Genomic DNA, 22,201 nt, shown 5'->3' with positions numbered 1-22,201 from the left:
TTAGTTAACATGATTAAACAAAGTGGAAATGTAACTGAAGTATACAAGCTCATTGAGCTCTTTTAAGAGTAATTTTATTTCTTGGGCTTTTTTTTGTATTTGCCTCAGTTATTTGGAGACATAGAGGTAAGCCAAATCAGTATCTGGGTATATACCTAGATCCAGGTGAGTATAGGAGTGAAATAATGGTGTGAATTGTGTCACATTTGTATTGTACTTATGTATGCCTAATAAAAGATGGGAACTTTTATTAGAAATTTTTTAATCTCCTAACAAGAAAAGTGTAATTTAAAAAAATTTTAATACAAATGTATTTGCATTAGTTTCTGAAAGTAAAGGAAGGGTATACACATACAAACCGTATGCATACAAACATTTTTTTTGATGGCAATGAAGTTAAAAAACACAATAAAATAGCACAAAATGAACTGAGCTCCTATATATTTTTAAGAGGCATGTAAATCACACAGGATCGTGTGGTGATTATCAATAAGCTACACTCTATGAAATATTTGTCCTATATTACCACATACACTCCATTTTACCCTGCATCCTAATGCTGCTAAAATATAGTAGAAAGCAGCAGCATAGCACAGGGAGATCAGCTTGGTGCTTTGCGATGACCTAGAGGGGTGGGATAGGGAGGGTGGGATAGGGAGGGTGGGAGGGAGGCTCAAGAGGGTGGGATATGGGGACATGTGTATGCATATGGCTGATTCGCTTTGTTGTGTAACAGAAACTAACACAGAATTGTGAAGCAATTATACTCCAATCAAGATCTATTAAAATAAATAAATAAAATAACATAAAATATAGTAGCTTTGAAGGATAAATATAACCATTTTAACCTATGATGTTTGTTTTCAGTAAATTCAAGTTAAATATTTAAATGTGAATTTTAATATATGGCTTGTTCTAAGTAAAATATTAACACGTAGGTCTAGTTTTTGCAACCAAATGTTTCATATAAAGATACTTGCCTCTTTACTACTGAAATATAGGGTAAGTCTCCACATTTCACTCTTTCATCCAGTGGGTTTCATTTGGTTTTTTTGTGTTTTCTATATGAAATCAAAGGAGCAGTGAAGGTTGACAGGCTTATAGGAAGGTAAAATTGACTCACCTACCCCCCAGCAACTTGCAGCCTTATAACTTGTATTGTTTTTACATAGAAAAACTCATCTTAAATTTAACTTTTGGTCTACTTCTGAAGATTCTGTTTGGCAGAAGTCATGGGTATATCTGTGTTTCTGTGTCCTTGAGATTCAGAAATGCCAAAGGTGTTCTACGATTCAGGAAACTTGAGTGTTTCTGCATGATACATAAAATGTATCATACTTTGGGATCTTTTTTTAAACTTTATTTTTGCATTTCTGCACATGTCAATACTTTTGTTTTAGTTAAAATAACTTGTTACTGTAGAGAACTTATATTTTTTAAAAATGCTGGCTTAGGGCTTCCCTGGTGGCGCAGTGGTTGAGAGTCCGCCTGCTGATGCAGGGGACACGGGTTCGTGCCCCGGTCTGGGAAGATCCCACATGCCGCGGAGCGGCTGGGCCCGTGAGCCATGGCCGCTGAGCCTGCGCGTCCGGAGCCTGTGCTCCGCAACGGGAGAGGCCACAACAGTGAGAAGCCCGCGTACCGCAAAAAAAAAAAAAAAAAAAAAAATGCTGGCTTATGTAAAACCTTTGTACAAAACCGATCCTCTTTTTAAATGGGCTTGGCATCATTGTCAAGTGCCTTTTTGATTCCTTTCGACGTGTGCACGTGTGACAGTTGCTCTGTAGACCTTTGGTGCATCTTGATTCCTTGTTTTCATGCTTTGTCAAACGTAGTCTTGGCCGCAAAGAAGCCTGTAAGTAATGGAAGGAAACACTCTGCTGGTAAAGAATGCTACCCTCCTGAAGCGCTACCACCTGGAGTGTCTGGTTTCCGGCCATTGTGTCCTGCAGAAAGTGCAAAAAGCAACAGGTAAGCTGTTTGCATTCCCTGTCTTTTTCAGTCATTTAGAGTTCTTTATTTTGGAACTTGTATTATGTGGGTGGTCTCTGGTGCTTTGTGTAGAGGAAAAAAGGTAACTCACACATGGCTTGGCTTCTGCCTAATGAGCCCTCTAAGGAAGAAAAATTAAAAGTAATTGGGAGTTTCAAGTTGTTTCTCAAGTGTCACAACAGAGGTAACTCCGTGGGAGTCTTGAGGAGACTAAAATGATCACCAATTGTGCATGTGAGAAAAGTTTGATTAAAGGCAGGTGTAGTTGAGCGAAGCCCTACAGCACAGAAGTAGGAATTTGGATACGTACGAATGGGAAAAAAGACATTTTAGGCATGGGAAATAGTTTAATGCAGAATGGATGAAAAATATGCATTAGAGCTATTCTAAATGAACTGGCTTATTAACTCAGTAAATCAGATTTAGTGAGTCAAACTAGCATTACCTGATTTCTTATCCAGGGGATAGCTGTTCATAGTAATTTTTGTCACAGAACAGTAAATAAAATGGTTGAATTATAGCTTTAGGCTTGCTAAGTGAAATAGATGGCTCTAGATGATCTTCAGGTGACTTACTTGGTAGTAATCACGAAATTGGGGATTAACAATTGCTTAAGAAAACAAAGAGAATTGATTTTAAATAGTACTTGAAGTAGTTCCTGTGTAAAATATCTGTTCAGTTGCTCATGTTAAATGGATGTTTCTACTCCCCACTGGACAACCGACTACTTTTTTGCAAATGGTAATGTGAATTGCTGTTGCATAAACTATAGTGCTGAATCCCCAGTGTTTGCACTTGAGTTTCACAGCTCTGTGGTTTCCTGTCTTCTTCCTGAGACACTTAATCGCAGGTCCATCCTCGTCACACAGGGGGGTAAATTAGAGAACGATTAATATCACCATTTAAAGAAGAGAGACTGACATCTCAACCATCCTGAACATAGGAGCTGAAGGGGCCTCTCAGCAGTTCAGAGAGTTATTACCAAGCCAGTAGGCTGAATTCTGTTGTGTTTTCTCCGTAGCAGAGCCCTCCAGGTCCTTGTTTTGAGCTTATTTATTTTTATACACAATTCTGTATGGATACTGTTCATACTACTAAATAGTTGTATTAACTGGGTTTAACTGGTGATGTATTTACATGAAGATCTAACTTCGTTTTGTTGCTATCTTTTTAGGGGCTTTCCATTCATCAAAGCTCGTGATGTATGTAATCAGTTGGTGGTGTGTAGCTATCATATTTATGATATATAGGGCTTGAATTGGGAAAGGTGGATGGTCATTCTTCTTGCTTTTTAAATTGACAGAGCCTTACATGAAGCATTTCCCTCTCTGAAATAAATCCATGTAAAACATGTTTGGTCGCTCTCCCAAGGCAACTGTGTAGTTGTGTGGATTTGGCACACAACGGGCAGCCTTGTGGCTATGTCTGTAAACAAGGAAGCCTGTTTTCCAGTCCGCAAATCAGCTGTTACCCAGTGAAACGAACTTGACTGCCATTTCTGACCCCTCACATGGAGCTGTCATACTCAAGAATATTCGCATGTTTTCAAGAAACGTTGTTTGCGGGCTATATGTACAAATTCCTGATCTGAAAGCCAATATAAAGCAACACCTCCCAAACCTCTGCTCTCTCACCAAGGCCACACACATTCCCTCGCTTATGGCCTCGTGGCAAGCGAATACTGTCAGTATCAGATTCTCCTTCCCAGTGGTCTTGGGAGACTGCCTAGTTGCTCTGTGAAAGGCACCACTGCTGAGGTTGAGAGAAGAGCATCTTGGGTGTCAGTCCTGGCCTCGCGTTCCCGGAGAGAGGGGTGTGCACCTCGTTCTCCTGTTAGGGTTTTCCTAGGCTGCAGGGTTTGCTGCTTGTTGTCAACATGATGTCCTAGTGACTTGTCTTCTGCGTGGTTATATAATCCCAGCACAGCTCTTTATGATGTGTAGACTTTTATGGGGTTGTGGCCAGGTCAGTTTTAAATGTTTGGAAATGTCCTGTTGAACAACACTGCAGTGGCAGTGAAGCTTGCTGGGAGAATTGTTGCCCTAGTTTTGGCTTAAGGGTGGTGAGAAGATGAAGTTTTTGATGGGTCAGTTTTAGTTGTGTGTGTGTATGTGAGTTATCTTTTAAAATTCTAATGTCTATTATTCACAGCTTAGATATGTTGACTTCCTGATTATTCATCAGTCCCTTTACTGATGTATTTTCCTCTGAAAAACTACATTTTCTTCCAGACTGGTTTTGTCTGATGGTGAAGAATAAATTTTTCATTTGCAGTATAAAGTTGATCTGAGAAGAAATGTTTACCTTGGATCTTCACTTGGCTTCTGTGAAAGAAACTTAATAAAATAATATGGGCAATTCCCATTACTAATCCTAACCACGTAAAACAGAGGTCTGTACAGTAACATAGCAAAAATAAGTTCCTGTACTTTTACTTAGTCATTGCCTGTTTTACACTAAAGAGCAGTGAGAGACATTTATAAATAATGATACCTCAGATCACTTTTGTTAAATGTCCTCTAATATTTGGATATTTGGTATCTGGCTTGTGTTGTCTTTTATACAATCTTGTCTTCTTTCTTTGCACTTTAGTGTAACAACTCTGTGGTTTCCTATCTTCTTCTTGTGCCACTCAGGTCCATCAGAATTTCCTGTGACTGTGACAGTAGAGAGTCCTTCCTCCTCAGAAATCGAAGAGGTCGACGATTCCTCAGAACGTGTTCAGGAGGAGCCAGAGAAAATCCGTTTGAAACAAGAAGCATTGCAGGTACAAAGTTATCACTTTAAAGCTATAGAGAAGATTATTTTTCAATCGGAAGGCTGATCGCAACACAGCACAGCTTGTGTGAGGGTTCTGTTTTCTCCTCCCACCTGCATTGTATCCCCTTGAATGGTTCCTTAAGCTTAGACCAAGGTGAATGGTGGACATTTGAACTCTAAGAAACTAAAATCAAAACATGTCGTTAGTAATATATTTTCCTTTCCTTAGAACCTTAGTATATTAGATTTAGGGTGAACCTTAGTGATCATAAGATAAGGAAATTGAGTTCTGAATGAATACAGTCAGCTGATTCAGTGCTCTTGTTTTACAGATGAGAAAATTGACAGTTCTAGTTGAACTCTCTTTTTATAAGAGGAAAATATGGCCTCATTTTAAATAAAAATAAAGTTGAAAAAAGTTTTGATGTTGATATTCTCCTTTCCTAAAATCAAAAAATATCAAGAAGCTACGTTCTATTACCAAATAAACCTGACCTCTAATGTCATTCCATACTTTTGTTTGTATGGACAGAAAAGAAAAATTGATTTTTATAAGAAATTTTTGCACCTCAAAGTTAATATATTTATTTTATTTCAACCTTAATGCAGAGCTGAACATTTCTAGTAAATAAAGGAACACCATTTCGGGGGGACCTTGTCTTTGTGCTACAAAGTCCACGTTTAATTTTTTTAAATTATTTAATATGATTTTCTCTTCATATGAAACATGACACTTGACAGGTTTCAGAACTAATTATCCCATTATTGTAGGACTACGGGAATTACTCTTTGATTTTGAAAAGAGTTAGTTTTTTATTTTTTAATTAAAATTAATGATAGTATAGAGAAATTTTAAGAAAAGAACTTAGAAAATTATGAAATGTTAGAGTAGGAGAAATCTATAGTTCATGTAGAGTTACTCCCTTTCGTTTTATAAATGAGCACCTACAATTTGTAGAACGTAAGTGGTTTATTAGTAAATGGCAGAGTATGACAAGACCCTAGAGCATCTAACCCGCATTCCTTGTCCTTTTAGCTGTGGTGTATTCATTTCCTTCACGAATAGACCACGAGATTGTATTTGTAAAAGCAGTAATAGACAGTGGGGAAGTCCAAGAAGTTTAAACACTGGGACCACAGAATAGCAGATTCAGAATGCACTGAGAACCCTTTTAGCTCTTCTCTGTTTTGACAAGACACTACAATGATGGTATCAAAGTGTTTAAGTATATATGCCCACAACAATCAAGAGATTTCAACATAGTTTTGAAAGAGAGAAGACAGGTGGAAGAGTGTGAAACTGAAGCAGTAGAACAGAGGAAAAGCATCACCTAGAATATGCACAGGGACCACGTGCAGCTGAGGAGGATTCTGACCCCACCTGCAGAAGTAGCTCCGTGCTTTGATGCGCATGTAGGAGAGAGTGTGGAGTTAGTTAAAAGTGTGACTGAAATAGGGGAGCTCATTGAAGGGTTGTGTTTCGAGGAGTGGACTCCCAGCCCCGCCCTCACCCTCCTGAAATGAGATGATTTCATTTTGAAAACAGTGAAACTGGCGAGAACTGGGGCAGCTAGTGTGAGTTTTTACACTCTAGAAAATTGTGTTTGGGGGAGATCCTATTACAGTTACTGCCCGCTTCTTCCTGCATAAGAAGCCTATCAATCGTTGACTTCAGGGAGCTTTCTGCGCTCATTCTTAAATAGAAAATAACTGTCATTTGCCTGTTAGTTGAGTAAAGCTTACAACATGAGAGAGGGGGAAAAAGAGTGAAAGCATATCCTAGTAGGACCAGGGACAATTTAGGGAACAGAATAATTTAAGAAAAAACCCTAATTAGTATCCTGAGAGAGGTTTAAAAAGAGCTAGCAACTATAAAATAAGACTAGGGTATTAATGAAAAGGAGAATGGTCAGAAAGCAAAAGAGTTCTCCTGGAAATGCAAATATGGTTGCTGAAATAAATTCAGTAGGAATTTAAAAAATTTCTCAGTATATAAAAAAGAAAGACACAATGGAAAATGTGATAGAAATATGTTAGAGAGGCTGCATCTGGGAGATCCCACATGTTACTATTAGAAAGTCCAGACCCAGAAAAAAAATGGAGGGAAGCTGTCAAAGGGCAACAAAATTCCCCACAGCTGAAAGTAGACATCAGGCCTCAGATTGAAAATAGTTATGCAAGATGAGCAAGAATAGACTCATACCTAGGCACCCTTCCTTGTGAAACTTTCAAATACTGAAAAAATAAATTAAAATAGAATAAAATACTGAGAGGATACATCCATTCCAGAGAGAAAAATACTGGTCACCTAAAAAAAAAGGTTAAAATCTGACTTTATCATACTTGTCATGAGCACCATGGATCCTGGAAGGCATTAGAAAGATACCTCCAAAGTTTTTCAGGCACATAATTTTCACCCTAGGGGTTTGTATCCAGCCAAACTATCCGTCATACGTGGAGGCTGAAGAAGATATTTTGTACCCAAAGAAATTTGAAGAATTGACCTCCTGTGCTATACCTTAAGCTATTTATAGAAATAATCCAGCAAAATGAGTCAATAAACCAAGAAGGAAGGTAATAGGGGATTCAGTGCAGATTGCAGCTAGTCTAGAATGGAGAGGCTTCTATTGATTGTGTGATTGAGAGCTTCGAAACACCTTGAGGCATATCGTACTTACTAGGTGTTAGGCACTGTTGGAAGGGAGGAAGGAGAGGAAGAGGAGAAGGAACTTGAACTCCAGAGGAGAAAAGGCTCTACGGACATAAACCTGAAGCACACTAGACTATGGTTGATTTTTAACCTACTATTGGTGAGGAAGGGAAGAATCCACTTCAGCTTGACACTATAGATGTCCCCTTTTCAGTGACACACAGGGGTAATGACCACCTATCTAATTTGTTGTCCAAACCGGAACTTGTCCAAACTCCTTACACTTCAACAGTGTAAGGAGGCACTCTAATGCTGTAACATCAGGACAACAGGTATAAACTGGAACAGCCCAAGGCGGCTTGGGGTATGTGGTCACCCTGCACAAGGGCAGTGACACTGGCACAGTATGGAACGAGGTGTAGTCTATACACAGAGACACAGTACATCTGCAGTGGGCAATATTAATTTCATTGTAATAATGGCAATACTGTCTTGGTTTGCAGCTTTTATTGTCAACGTGCATGTAATCACAAATAACTAAAGTAAACAATACTTAGTATGTGTTAGTATTAACTTGGTATGTACTGAAATGTATTGTGTAGTAGTATGTACTTAGTATATATTAGGCTCTAAGTGTTTTTGCATATATTAACTCATTTAATCCTCTGAATAGCCTTATGAGGTTGGTGCTAATATCATTCCTACTTTTGAGAACAGGAAGCTAAGACAGGGAAGGAACTTGCCCAGGCTGTACCTAATTTAAGGTTGGATCGAGGCTTTGAGTTTAGGCTCTCTGCCTGTTCTCTTAAACCTTACTCCGTACTGACTCTCAAATAACAGAAGAATTAACTGCACATAGAATAGAATATAAATTTCAACTTTGACAATGTAAGAGCTAGGTTTGGAAGGTAGACAGGAGGTAGAAAAAAGGGAAGATGGTATGAATGTCCTCATTTTACAAAGCGTGACGTTGAGAGAGTTTCTAGTTGATCAACAATGTAGGTTTTTAAGTATATCACTACATGTCAAAGAGATCATGAGCAGTGGAATAACTCATGATGACATAACTTTACTGAGCAGTGTGGACATAGGAAAGAGTGTAGAGGAACTAAACCCTTACTTGTTAGTAATTCAGAAAGTGAACAGATAATGCCTCCAATTTAGTGAGAAAATAGTCATGTGAGAATATTACTTGGAAATGCAGAAGAATTCAAAATGACAATAGTTGGATCTCCCAGGTGGCGCAGTGGTTAAGAAACTGCCTGCCAAGGCAGGGGACATGGGTTCGAGCCCTGGTCTGGGAAGATCCCACATACCACGGAGCAGCGAAGCCCGTGCACCAGAACTACGGAGCCTGTGCTCTAGAGCCCGTGAGCCACAACTACTGAGCCCATGTGCCACAACTACTGAAGCCTGCGCACCTAGATCCTGTGCTTCATAACAAGAGAAGCCACCGCGATGAAGAGTAGCCCCCACTCGCCGCAACTAGAGAAAACCTGCACGCAGCAACGAAGACCCAATACAGCCAAAAGTAAATAATAATAATAAAATAATAAAAAATAACAATATTTGACGTAAACCTCATAAAAAAGGAAATCCATACAGCCAGTAAACAGAGAAAAGTGTACAACTTCATTAAGTAATAAGTGAAAAGTGAGTCAAAACCAAGGAAACTACATGTCAATCAGATTGACAAATACATAAATAAAAAGTCTGGTAGTATCAGGTATTGTAGGCCTGAAGTACTATGGGAATCTTCTACCCTGTTTATACTGGAGTATAAATCGACACAACTACTTTGGAAAGCATTTAGCCCTCTCCATCAACTGAAGGTATATAAATAGCCTGTGAGCCAGCAGCCCTCACCCCCGCCCTGTGTAAATGCACCAGAATAACGGGCACAGCAGGATTCCTGTCCATGATTTGCATTAGCACAAACTGAAAACAAACCAAATGTCCATTAAGAGTCAAAAATAAATGATGTGTATTTGTACAGTGGGAAAACTATCCAGCAATAAAATTGAATGAACTAGAGCTACAGGCAGCAATGTGGATGAATTTTTTAAACCAATGTTGAGAGAAAGAAATAAGATAGAAAAGACTTCATATACTATGATCCTGTACATAAAGTTAGATGTTGACACAACTAAACTCTTTTGTTAGGGATGCATGCAGGTTAAAGGAAATGACTGTCAAGAAGTGAGGTTGGTGTTTAACCGGGAAGAGGGAAGGAAGGAGCTTGTGATGAGAAAAGGATATGGGGGGTTTTTGCGATGCTGACAAGTATCAATACTTTCAGATTCGAGTAGTGCTTATGTAAGTATTCTCTTTTTATTTGTCACATTCACAGTTTTGTTCTGTGCACTTCTCAGTGCACATATCGTATTTTACAATTAAAAACTGCGTAAAGAATCGGTCGCTTCTTGAGTGCTGGATGTGGGAGTGGGATGAGACCGTTTCATTTTAAGCCCTTCACTACTGTTTGCATTCGCATGTTCATTCATTCAGCATTAATTGCACATATTCTATGTACCAAGCACTCTTCTAATTTTATATGTGTTTTAACTCATGTAATTCTCACAAGAGCTCTGTAATATGGGAGCTTATCTCCATTTTATAGATGAGGAAGTTGAGGCCTAGAGTTATAGAACTTGTCCAAGGTTCTGTAGCTAATGGGTAGTGCCAGGCCCATTTGCCTCAGAGAATCTGAATATTTACAATATAATCTAAAAGAGAAATTTAATGACTAATTATAAGCAAAAAAGTTGCACACTAAAGAGATGACAAGTTTTCATCTATCCAGTTAGAGAAAAACACACAGTCTGTCTTTCACACTCGTACATCTTATATGTACGTGTGTGGCAGGGATTTTCCTTATTAAGCAATTATTTATTGACCGTCTACGTTGTGCTAGGCACAGGTGCTGGGGATAAACACTTAATAAAATACACCCCCTATCTTCAAATAACTTGCACTCTAAGTGAGGAAGTAAGCCAACAGTTATAGTAGAGGTTATATACCAAGTGATACATCGCTGATGGCAGTGTAAAATCTCAGAAATCTTTTGGAAAGAAGTCTGGAGGTAGGTACCTCAGAGCCTTAAAAATGTTCATTTGCTTTGATCTCAAACTCATTTTTATGGATTTATTGTAAGAATGTTATTCTCAATATGGAAAAAGGCCTTCATGCATAAAAACGGTTATTTTGTCTGATAATACTGAAAAGTTGGAAAGAATTTAAATGTGTAAAATGGTTAACCAGTAAACCCACTCAGTGGAATATTTTGTAGCCCACACAAAAAAATCAAGGTTATGAATCCCCTGATTATATGAGAAATGATTGATTTCAATGTTAAATGGAGAAAAGTTGAACATAAAATTTGATATCCAATATGATGGGAGCTTTGTCCCAGAAAAATCACCCTAGCTGGTGTACAGAAGGGTAGAATGGAGAGCAGATGGCAGGAAGGAAAATTATTCCAAAGCCTTATCATTAGTCTTACTTAAGTAATAGAATATCAAGCAATTTTACTTTCTAACTTTTTTGGTTCCATATTTCCATGTAAGGGACATGAATTCTGAATACTTTGTAGGAGGAGGGTACACTTTTTCACAAAAATTGAACACTGTGTTCTAATTCCCTCCATTAGAGGGAGAAACTGTTGCATGTAATTGCACTTTGATGTGCTATTTAGAACCAGTCAGGAATTTTAATCTACCTTCCTCTGACCGTGCTGAGGGTTTTTTGTTTTTTTGTTTATTTGTTTAGAATTTCTTTGAAATCAGTTTTAGAAGATTGATTAAACCATTATATTAAAAGTAGAGGAATTCTGCAATTTTTTTCCCTTTTTCCCCATTGAAAATTTGACTGGCTTTAGTAATGAACCATTAAAGAATTTGAAGTTCTTAGACTCTCAATTTTTTAAACATGTTCTGAATATAAAAATATATGTTCATTGAGCAAATGTTTGAAAACAATGAACTTCTTGAAGGAAATAAAAGCCACCTCTGCATGTACACACACCTAATCTGCTCTTTTGTCTTAAAAAAGTATCCGAAATATTTTGCCATGTCACTAACTACTCTTCTACATCAGAGAATTTGATTAAGCTTATGCATCATCTCCCAGGAAAAACGCACAGATATATTTTGAATGTAGCACTCCTGAAGCCCATTCATGAACTCTGGTTGAGACCTCTTGTCATTCTTAGTGGCTTCATAGCGCATTCCTTCAGACGATGAGCTGTTTTTATTTAAACCAGTCCCAATTCGGAGGCTCTTAGCTTTCTTCTAGGGTTTGGTTATAAACAATCTTATGAAATCATGTTGGTAGATAAATCTTTGCCCACATCTTTGATTTCCTTAGGGTAAACTCCTGATGTAGGATTGTTGTTAGGTACCAAAAGCTACTGTCCAGAAAGTGATACCAGCTCCTCTCCCAATGATGGCATATAATAGAGTTCCTCATTCTTTAAATGATTGTTCAAAGCAGTTAACATGTATAAATATACCTTACTGTTTTCATAAGTATAGGTATTATGATTGTTTATCACTGCATAAGAAACCACCCCAAAACAGTGGCCTAAAACAATGACAATCATTTATTTTGCTCATGAACCTGGAGGTTGAGTAGAATATTAATTCTTTTACTACACTCTTACTGACTGAAAACAATACCTATTTGACTAGCTCAGAGTTCTGTAGGTCAGAAGTCCAGGCACAGCGTGACTGGGCTTCCTGCTCAGATACACATGGGAACATGTGGGTTCCCTCCTGAGAGTGTTAAAGCACGTGAAATTTAAGTGTAAGATATTGAGCCCCAAACGTTGGATGTTCACCATAGTTTGTGTGGGCCACAGAGCTGAAATGAAGATGTCAGTCTGGCTGTGTTAGCGTCCAGAGGCTCTGGGAAAGAATGCCTACAGGCTTCTTCCGGCTTGTTGGCATAATTCAGATTCTGCAGTTGCAGGACAGAGGTCCCCATTTCCTTGCTGGCTGTCAGTCGGGGGAGAGTTTCAGCTCCTAGAGGCCTCTCGCTTGCCTTCCCTGCCGCAGCATTGGACCTCTTCAGAGCCAGCAATGGAGAGTCTCCCTCTTGTCCCTTTTGTACTTCAATTCAGGAAGAGTTCAGGTCCTTTTCATGGGGTGCCTGAGTAGGCCACATCCACCTAAAATAATCTCCCTATCTTAAAAGATCAACTGATGTTGAACCTTAATTCCATGTGCAAAATCCCTTCACTACAGCACCTACATTTAGAGTTTGATTGGATAAGTGGAAGGTTTGTGTACTTCAGTAAGTGGTCATCTTGGGGGCTCTGTCAGAATTCTGCCTATTGCAAGCAGTGTCCCCACTTCAAGGACCGAAGTGTCTTAGTTCCTAAAACTCCTAAGATAGTTTATCAGTGTTCATTTTATTTCAGTGACCTTGGTGAAGGGAAGACTACCACCTCCGTGAGCAGGAATGGCAGCCAGCTTCCTGAGTCCACAGTGTGGCTCTGCTACTTAGTGGTGTGACCTCGGCTGTGCTGCTCTACTTACTCTACTTCTCTGCCTCTGTTTCCCTCATCTGTAAAATAACATGGAGTTAGTGATCGTTCTTTCCTCGTAGGGTTTTTTGTTTTATAAATTTATTTTTGGCTGCATTGGGTCTTCGTTGCTGCTCGCCAGCTTTCTCCAGTTGCGTCGAGCGGGGGGCTACTCTTCGTTGCGGTGCGGTGGCTTCTCTTATTGCGGAGCACAGGCTCTAGGCGCGCAGGCTTCAGGAGTTGTGGCACGTGGGTTCTAGAGCGTAGGCTCAGTAGTCGTGACGCACAGGCTTAGTTGCTCTGCGGCATGTGGGTTCTTCCTAGACTAGGGCTCGAACCCGTGTCCCCTGCACTGGCAGGCGGATTCTTAACCACTGTGCCAGTAGGGAAGTCCCCTCTTAGGGTTTTGATGATTCGATTATTTAATACCCAGGGAACTCCAGGAACAGTGCTTGACTGTAAATTGCTTTAAAAGTGATTACTTTTTTAAAACATGCTTTTGAAACTGCAATTATGCAATTCAGGTATGCTAAGCAGGTTCGTTAATAGGACTTCCTGCTATAAAGAGACCCACAAATAAAAATAGAATTTTTCTTTCTTGGTCGTAACTTCTTATTTCTGACTTACTATGTTATATGCATATGCCTTTTATGGTGGGCTGCCACAAATTTATGTTGGAAAGAGTGGAATTTAAATAAATCTTTGCAAATTTGATAGATTTTGATCATTCATTTCACTGGCATGGTATGATATGACCAGTAGCAGACTAAAATCTGAGTTCACTTCTGGCTCTGCCCCTAAATCCTGATGAGACCAATAGCTGGAAAGGCTTTTGGATATTATACTATGAATTAGTTATAATATTGACTCTGTTTGCTTAGGAAACCCTGGAGCAGTGCCTAAAGCAGTTAAAGGAGGAAAGAGTAATAAGACTGAAGGCTGATAGACGAGTCAGTGAGGTAAACACGTTTCATCTGCTTTTGAGAGTGTTTTGGTTTTATTTTGATTTGATTTTAAGCCATATACACATATTTTGTAAGCTTTAGAACTGTAATATGTTGCAAATTGGTGGTATCATATGGACTTTTGCATGTACTGGTATTTAGTGATCATATGATCTATATTCCAGAAAGCATGTTTTTAAAGATGTGAAAATCTGGTTTTGTGTATGTGTGTGTGTTTGTGTGTGCTTTTATATGACATTAGCTTATTTCCTGTTCATGATTCTTTGATTCAAGAAGGCACCTTCTGTGCATGTACTGTATATACAGTAACATAAAAGACATGATGAGACTCTCCTGGCAATGAATTAGGAAAGTGAATCATTGAAATAAATTTAAGATATTGGAAAACTTCTAAGAATGCAATGAAAGATAAAAATATATACTATGAGAATTACATTAGGTAATGTGCATGAAAGCAGGGCATAATCTAAAAAGTTCTATCTAAATATAATTTATCACAGGGTGAGTGTAGGGAGGAATTTTTGAAAGTGCATCCATTGGATTGGCAGACACTCATTCAATAAATGTTGAGCACCTGCTCATGTAAGGCAAAAGGGGCATCATGAACATTAACGGCCTTTCTGAGAAATACGAGAGTTGAGCTTACAGGGGGTTTTAAGTGCGTAGATGATGAGCAGAAGGGGAAGAGTGCACGGGGGTGAATATGTTGAAGAAGCCAAAGAAAATATTGGTGATCGTACATTTAATAAATTGGGTTGGGTATGATTTAGGACTTTTAAACGTAAGCATTAGATATTTTACTCACTAAAGTTAATTCTTAACATTCAGCAGAGTTGTAATATGTTTTGTTCAAATCAGATTCTATAACTCACTTTCTAATTTAAGGGAAACTTAAAGCAGGTCATTTTCTAATGTGGAATGAGGCTCCATTATGAATTGAACCAGTTAGAAATGTGATCTTTTGTGAAAGATCATTAATAAAACGGTAGCTTGGGTTTATTTATATACCACCTAAGTGTTATATAGGAAACTTTGTTGGGTGCCTGTGAGCTTTGGTTATTATGTGATAAGGTCTCTGTCTTTACTGGCGGAGGGTTACATTAATTATAAATTAATTACATTTTGAGTGTTTTAGTTTTGTTCCTTGAAACTAGGCAAGACTACTTTTTGTTTGTTTGTTTGTTGTTTTTTTTGGGTTTTTTTGCGGTATGTGAGCCTCTCACTGTTGTGGCCTCTCCCGTTGCGGAGCACAGACTCCAGACGCACAGGCTCAGCGGCCATGGCTCACGGGCCCAGCCACTACGCAGCATGTGGGATCTTCCCGGACTGGGGCACGAACCCGTGTCCCCTGCATCGGCAGGCGGACTCGCAACCACTGCGCCACCAGGGAAGCCCAAGGCAAGACTACTTTTGATGACAATGAGAAAAAATCATGTCAGACGTTTTCAGTCTTCTTGTATAGCTGGAACATGAAAATGCCCAGTTAAGAAACACAACTTTCTCTTTGTCTGAAGCCCTTCATGCCCACTCATTGACAAGCATGATCCTGGATGATGAAGGTGTTTTGGGCAGCACTGAGAATTCTTTTCAGAAGTTCCATGCTTTCCTGGTTCTCCTTAAAGATGCTGGGTTAGTTCATTTCTCTTCATGGCATTCTTCTCTTTGCCACTCTAATGGTAGTTTGCTGAGGAACTGGAGCAATTTTCATCACTTACGTGGCTATATTTAGCCAAATTTAGTGTAATTATAGGTAATATAGTTGACGTTTTAAAATGAGGAATTAAATTTTTTAAGAAATGCAAATAGGGAAGCCTGCTTTGGTAGAGTGGGGAGCCCATTATAAAAGAGTAACCTGTAGACAGAGTAATTAGTAGGTATAGTTGTTTTGTAAAGACTAAATTAAAGGCAGTTTTCATTGAAAATAGTCGGGAATGCATAAGAATTTTCCTTTCACTTCTTTTGCTTGTTTGATAAGTTTGAATTAAAGTTATCTTTGCCTTAGACATAAAAATGATTATTAATCTGCAGGGGAGATATAGGTCAGTGGTTCTCAACCAGGAGCAATTTTGCTGAAAGAGGGAAGTGGAGATTGATAGTTGATGGAGCGGTGTTTTGTCAGTGAATGAATTGGTGTTGGTGTTGGGAAGGAAGGAACAAACACATTCTTGGAAACTGGAGGAAAGGTGGTAAAGAAGTGTGGGAATGGAGGTGTGACAGGCAGTGGACAGGGTGCATGGTACATATTGAAGCTGCTAGTGAGACAGTGGGATGTCTCCTAGAGGATGAATCTGGAAAGGGCTGAGGATTTGGGGGAGAGAGAGGCTTGTAGTCTGGAGTAGGATGTTGGCTTTTAAGATTTTAGAAGTAGGGCTTCCCTGGTGGCGGAGTGGTTGAGAGTCCGCCTGCCGATGCAGGGGCTACGGGTTCGTGCCCCGGTCTGGGAGGATCCCGCATGGCGCGGAGCGGCTGGGCCCGTGAGCCATGGCCGCTGAGCCTGCGCGTCCGGAGCCTGTGCTCCGCAACGGGAGAGGCCACAGGAGTGAGAGGCCTGCGTACCGCAGGAAAAAAAAAAAAAAAAAAAGATTTTAGAAGTATTTCATGATTGTAGGTCTGGGGAAATCTAAACTGCTCTTCTGTGATTATAATAACCTTTGTCTTTTCTCCTTTCCTCCTCTCGTCTAGGCTTGGGCAGTTGGCCAAAATGGCTGGTATAGATCAGTCAGATTTTCATTTACTAGGTCGTCCCTCGATGAATTCTACTGTTAGTAGTCCACGTAAAGAAGAAAAGAAGGCACTTGAAGAAGGAAAATCAGAATCAAAACAGAGTGCCCCATAACAAATGCAAAATAGCCAAGTAAATGGACAGAACAGCACTTAATGATTCTAAGAGTGATTAGCAAAAAGGAAATGACCAAGTCAGGGAGAAAACAATAATGATCAGTCTCTAATAGTTCACATGCTCGGGAGCTAGAAGACTCTGGAGTCCTTTCCAAATCTGAGATTAGTAAATGTGTGCCCATTTCATGATACTGTACTTTTGTAAATAAGGAGACTGGAAGTTCTTGAGAAAATTTATGAGTTAAAGCAAACTATCCTTAATGAACAAAGAAGACATTAGAGAAAATATTCCAGATTTTAAATTGTATAAATGTCTGTTCTGTTCATATTTTATCTAGGTTTCTATTTGTATTCAGTCAGCTTACAATGAAGGAACACTAATGAAGGTACACATACTGATATAATTTTTAAAATAAGTAATCCAGACATAGCTGATACGTAACATATTAGAGTGAATCACCTGGTTATGGGAATGGGAGGGGAAAACCTGTCAGCTTTTCCTCTAGCCTTACTTGGAGCCCCCATCAGCCAATCTCAGAGTGGCCTTGGGAACTGACAGCTTGAGAACACAGTCTGGTCACAAACTATATACGGTTTACATGTGCCTGGAGGATAGCAAAGAAATTAATTATCTTACAGAATAGGGTTTTATTTTTAGTGAGGGAAAGGAAATGGGTAATAACTACCCCAATCACCAAAGTGTGAAAACGTAGCGGACATAGCCTTGGATATAGCTAGGTTAAGCTGAGAATCACTTGGCAAGATATAATTACAAAAAAAACTGGCTCTGAAATCTTCTGATTAATCAATGGACTGTGTTAATAATAAGATTACAGAGTAACATTGAAGTTTTGAACTCTACTTTTTAATGGTTGGCTTTGTTCATCACTGAACTTTTGTCTTGTCTTTTGTCTTCCCCTCCACTTTCCGATAATTACAGGTGATGCTAGGATTCCTTTGCCTCTCGACTCCTTCCGTGTCCCAGCGTCTACTCAGGAGGCCTTAGAAACTTCCAAAGACAACCTGGGGGTGCCAGTCACAGAGCAGCGGCAGGAGTCTTTTGAAGATTTCATTGCTAGGACATGTTCTCCTTCAGCAGACGTCATTTCTGGAACTGGAAGTCAAAGAAAAGAAGAGGAATTATCTAGAAATAGCAGGTCTTCTTCAGAGAAAATGAGCAAAGCAGGTGAATAGACCAAAAACTACTCTGCTAAGAAACAACCTGGGAAGGACCTGCATTCCTGCTCTGACTCACCTGTAAAGCAGAAAAGCAAAGGAATTGGGCAAAATAATTCTTTGGTTAATAAACCAATTAAAAGTGAGTCTTCGAGGGCCTCCCTGGTGGCGCAGTGGTTGAGAGTCCGCCTGCCGATGCAGGGGATACGGGTTCGTGCCCCGGTCTGGGAGGATCCCATATGCCGCGGAGCGGCTGGGCCCGTGAGCCATGGCCGCTGGGCCTGCGCGTCCGGAGCCTGTGCTCCGCAACGGGGGAGGCCACAACAGTGAGAGGCCCGCATACCGCAAAAAGAAAAAAAAAAAAAAAAAAAAGTGAGTCTTCGAAAAAACACATTTCTGTTAAGAAAGAGAGTAGAATAGTGACTGTTTCATCAAAGACAACTAAAAGTAAACTCAGTCTACTAGAACAGTCTGAAAGTGATACTCTTGGATCTGATTGTGAATTTCAAGAAAGCATCCATACTCTATCACGCCTAACGTAGGTCTAAATCTTTTAAAATTATGTTTTTGCCTTCAAATTTTCATAAATTACTTATGTTATTATTATAGCATATGGTGTTTTCAGTTACTTGACTGGAAGCCATTAGAGAAAGATTTTTTTATCTATACTTTTTTATTATAATGAAAGTTTGGGTGTACTTTTCCTTGTAACACTTTGCACCATTCATTCAGCTAGTGTTTACTGAGGGCTTCATATGTACAGTACTTTTCTGGGTGCTGTTGCTTTCAGCAGTGAACAAAATAAAGCCTTTACTCTCCTGGAACTAGCACTCTGTGGTGGCAGAAAACATAAACAACAAAGCAGGCTAAGGGTTAAAAAGAGATGGGAATAATAAATGGAATAATTTTACCATTTGGTTAAACATCAAACTATTATATAAATCACACGGCCAGAAGCCATTGACATATTTTAATTCATAATAACCAGAGAGCCTCAAACATTTACCAAGGCACTTAAGCGTGTTTATGGATTACAGCAACGCTCTGAGGTAGGGAACTCTTACCATCCCCATTTTATAGATGAACAGTCTGAGGAGACATTATGTGAGTTGCCCAGAATTACACAGCTATAAGTAAGTGGGAAGTTGCAATGTGACCCGAACCCATGCTCTTTTTTTTTTTTTAATGTATGGACTTTATTATCTTTCATTTGTTTCTGATTTATGTGAATTTTTTCTTTAAAGATTTTTTCTGATGTCAACCATTTTTAAAGTGTTTATTGCATTTGTTACAGTATTGCTTCTGTTTTATATTTTGGTTTTTTGGCCTCAAGGCATGTGGGATCTTAGCTCCCCGACCAGGGATTGAACCCTCACCCCCTCCATTGGAAGGCAAAGTCTTAACCACTGGACCACCAGGGAAGTTCCCCTTACGTGACTATTTTTCTGGCAATTTTTTTAAATTTTATTTTTTATTGACATACACTTGAATTACAGTGTTGTGTTAATTACTGCTGTACAGGAAAGTGACTCAGTTACACATTTATGTACATTCTTTTTCATATTCTTTTCCATTATGGTTTATCACAGGATATAGAATATAGTTCCCTGTGCTCTACAGTAGGACCTTTTTGGGGTTTTTTTAAATACATGCACTTTTTAAAAATAAATGCATGTATGTATTTATTTTTGGCTGTGTTTGGCCTTTGTTGCTGCACGCGGGCTTCCTCTAGTTGAGGTGCACATGCTTCTCATTGTGGTGGCTTCTCTTGTTGCAGAGCACGGGCTCTAGGTGCCTGGACTTCAGTAGTTGTGACATCCGGCTTAGTTGCTCTCTGGCATGTGGGATCTTCCCGGACCAGGGCTTGAACCCATGTCCCCTGCATTGGCAGGCGTATTCTTAACCACTGCGCCACCAGGGAAGTCGCATGTAGGACCTTTTTGTTTATCCATCCTGTGTATACACCAGTTTGCATCTGCTGATCCCAAACTCCCAATCCAACCCTCTCCCACCCCCTCCTCCTTGGCAACCGCCAGTCTATTCTCTATGTCCTTGGCTATGTTTCTGTTCACACATAGGCTGTACCCAGGCTCTTAATTACTTTGTTATCCTGTTTCCTTGTTAAGAGAAGAAGGGTTTAAGGAAGGCACTGAGAGAAGCCAGTGACCAGTAGAAGTGCAAAAACAGTGGGGCTGTCAGAAAGCACACCTGTCTCCTTCCCCCATCTGAGCAGAACTTTTAAATGGCAGAGTATGTAAGAGTATGTGATGACACATCTCTGGATTAAATGATGTCTCCCTGGTAAAACATGCACAGATAAGTCTTTAGTTCAATCAGAGTGAAAGGTGAGATCAGAGAAAAGCTGGAGTGTCAGATTTCTGGTAGAAGGTCCTGCCTGATTGTTACTAAGAGGGCTACTACAGTACTAGTTAGTTCCTTAGTCATGGGTTGAGTGTTAGAGGAGTGAAACAACGAGCAAGATGTAGTGTTGGCCCTTTAGCAGTGGAGTGAGAGGGGAAGACGCACAGCAGATGTCTCATCCTGCACGTGACCTGCTGTGACGGGCATATTCAGGGCGTTTAGTCAGTGTTTGTGGAAGAAGAGGGGGAGCCGTGAGGCAAAGAAAAGTCATCAAAAGAGGCAGTCCCTAAGCTAAGTCTTAAAGGACTCGTGAGAAACTGGTGAGTCAGCCGGTGAAAGGCAAGGATACTCAAGGCAGAGTGGACAGCGGAAGTCCAGAGCCGTGAGTGTGCGAGGGGTGTGTCACAGAGCCACAGGCACAGGCTCTGGAGGATCAGTGCAGTGTCCCCAGGCAGCGGCAAGTGCCCCTAAAGGAGGCAGCGAGGAGGAGGAGAGCAGGTCTTAACCATCCATGTGTGGGGAGCTGGTTTCCTCAGAAAATAGCTAAGAATGGAAAGGACAAGTTCAGGTGGCATTTTAGACCACTGACGTCAGTATGGATGAGGACTCTGAAGAAGCCTGGAGATAATTATGCCCCACTCTTCTGAGGAGCAGTGCTTTATATTTTCAAGTGGGATTTTCACGCTGCCACCTCCTCTCCTGTCCCTACTGAAAGGTTTATAGGCCGGCAGAAGGGAGAACCTGGCTTAAGTAAAGTTAATCAGGTTCCTTTACTGTACAGCTTCTCGGGGCTGCTGTAGGCTAATGTTCATTCTGGATCGTCACAGCAGGCGTATGGTACACAGCCATCCTCAAAGCTATTTGACCCTAGAGTCCTTTTTCAATAGAATGTCTAACAACTGGTTCCACCAAACAGCAATTTCGTAACTTCTAGACCAGGTAATAGCAAGAAGAAAGGGGTCTGAAATAAGGTATAGATGAAGGGAGGAAATAAGTTCTAATTGTATTTAGGAAATTACCAGCAAGACTTGACCTTGGGAAGTAAGGAAGAAGTAGGAGGCGGAGGCTGAACCCCCATCTGTGTGACTAAGGTTGGGTGGTGGTATCATTGAGTTTGGAAATAGGGGATAAAGAACTGAAGTGGGGAAAAGACTTTAGTTCTGGACATGTAGAATTTGAAAGCACCTGTAGAATTCCGAAGACAAACTGGTAGATAACTGGACATGCACGTGAAGACATGGAAAGATAAAAATTTGAATGTCACCAGCACATAGCAGTCATTAAAATCATGAAAATGGATGAGATTTCAGAGAATTGTGAGTACTGACAACGTTTAAGTAATAAGCAGAGAAAGAATTCTGGGAAGGAGAGAGGTGATAGAGTTTCAAGAAGGAGGAAGTAGATGACAGTGTCATCCTTCAGAGAATGTGAATGTCCATTGGATTTGGGCAGTTAGGTCCCCAGTGACCTTAGAGCAGTTCAGTGAAGTGGTGGACAAAAAGCCAGATGGCAATAAACTGAGGGTGTAGGGCTGCCTGTCGGGGCCAGGCGGGGCTCGTGAGGACAGTGGGAATAGGCTACTCTCAAGGAGTTTGGATGAAAAGAGAAAATAATTAGCAAAAAAGAATTTTTTAGAATGAGGACTTCTATTTTATATGTTGAAATGAAGGAACCAATAAAGGAGATCCTGAAGATGTAGATAATAATTTAGAGAATTGGGGAAACATGGACATATGAATAAGAAGAAAAACCCTTGCACAGTATATAAAAATCACTTGTATCCTTCGAGCTGGATGGATACTGGTAAGTTTGGGAGGAAATAAAGGTAAGAAGAGATAGAAGTTAAAGAAGTTTATACTGATAGCCTCAGTTTTCTTTGACACAGATTTTTCAGAGACACATATATACACATACATAATTACCGTTTGAAAATTC

At 39.8% G+C, this 22,201-nt stretch overlaps 1 pseudogene across 1 annotated transcript in view; it reads left to right on the top strand.

The window, feature by feature from the left end:
• LOC309808912 (centrosomal protein of 78 kDa-like) overlaps positions 1-19,812 on the top strand; it is an 823,590-nt pseudogene extending 803,778 nt beyond the window's left edge. Inside the window, exons 9-15 of the transcript in view lie at positions 1,890-1,971; positions 4,629-4,759; positions 13,808-13,885; positions 15,354-15,520; positions 16,574-16,745; positions 17,068-17,115; positions 17,654-19,812. The product of the transcript in view is annotated as a centrosomal protein of 78 kDa-like (transcript). The remainder of the gene's footprint in view (positions 1-1,889; positions 1,972-4,628; positions 4,760-13,807; positions 13,886-15,353; positions 15,521-16,573; positions 16,746-17,067; positions 17,116-17,653) is intronic.
• Positions 19,813-22,201: the final 2,389 nt, after the last annotated feature.

This window comes from Mesoplodon mirus (genome assembly GCF_964341445.2).
Source record: "Mesoplodon mirus genome assembly, chromosome: 7".
Classification (NCBI taxonomy): Eukaryota; Metazoa; Chordata; class Mammalia; order Artiodactyla; family Ziphiidae; genus Mesoplodon; species Mesoplodon mirus.
Note: the sequence above shows the minus strand (reverse complement) of the source record. Positions and strands in the feature narration are given on the sequence as shown.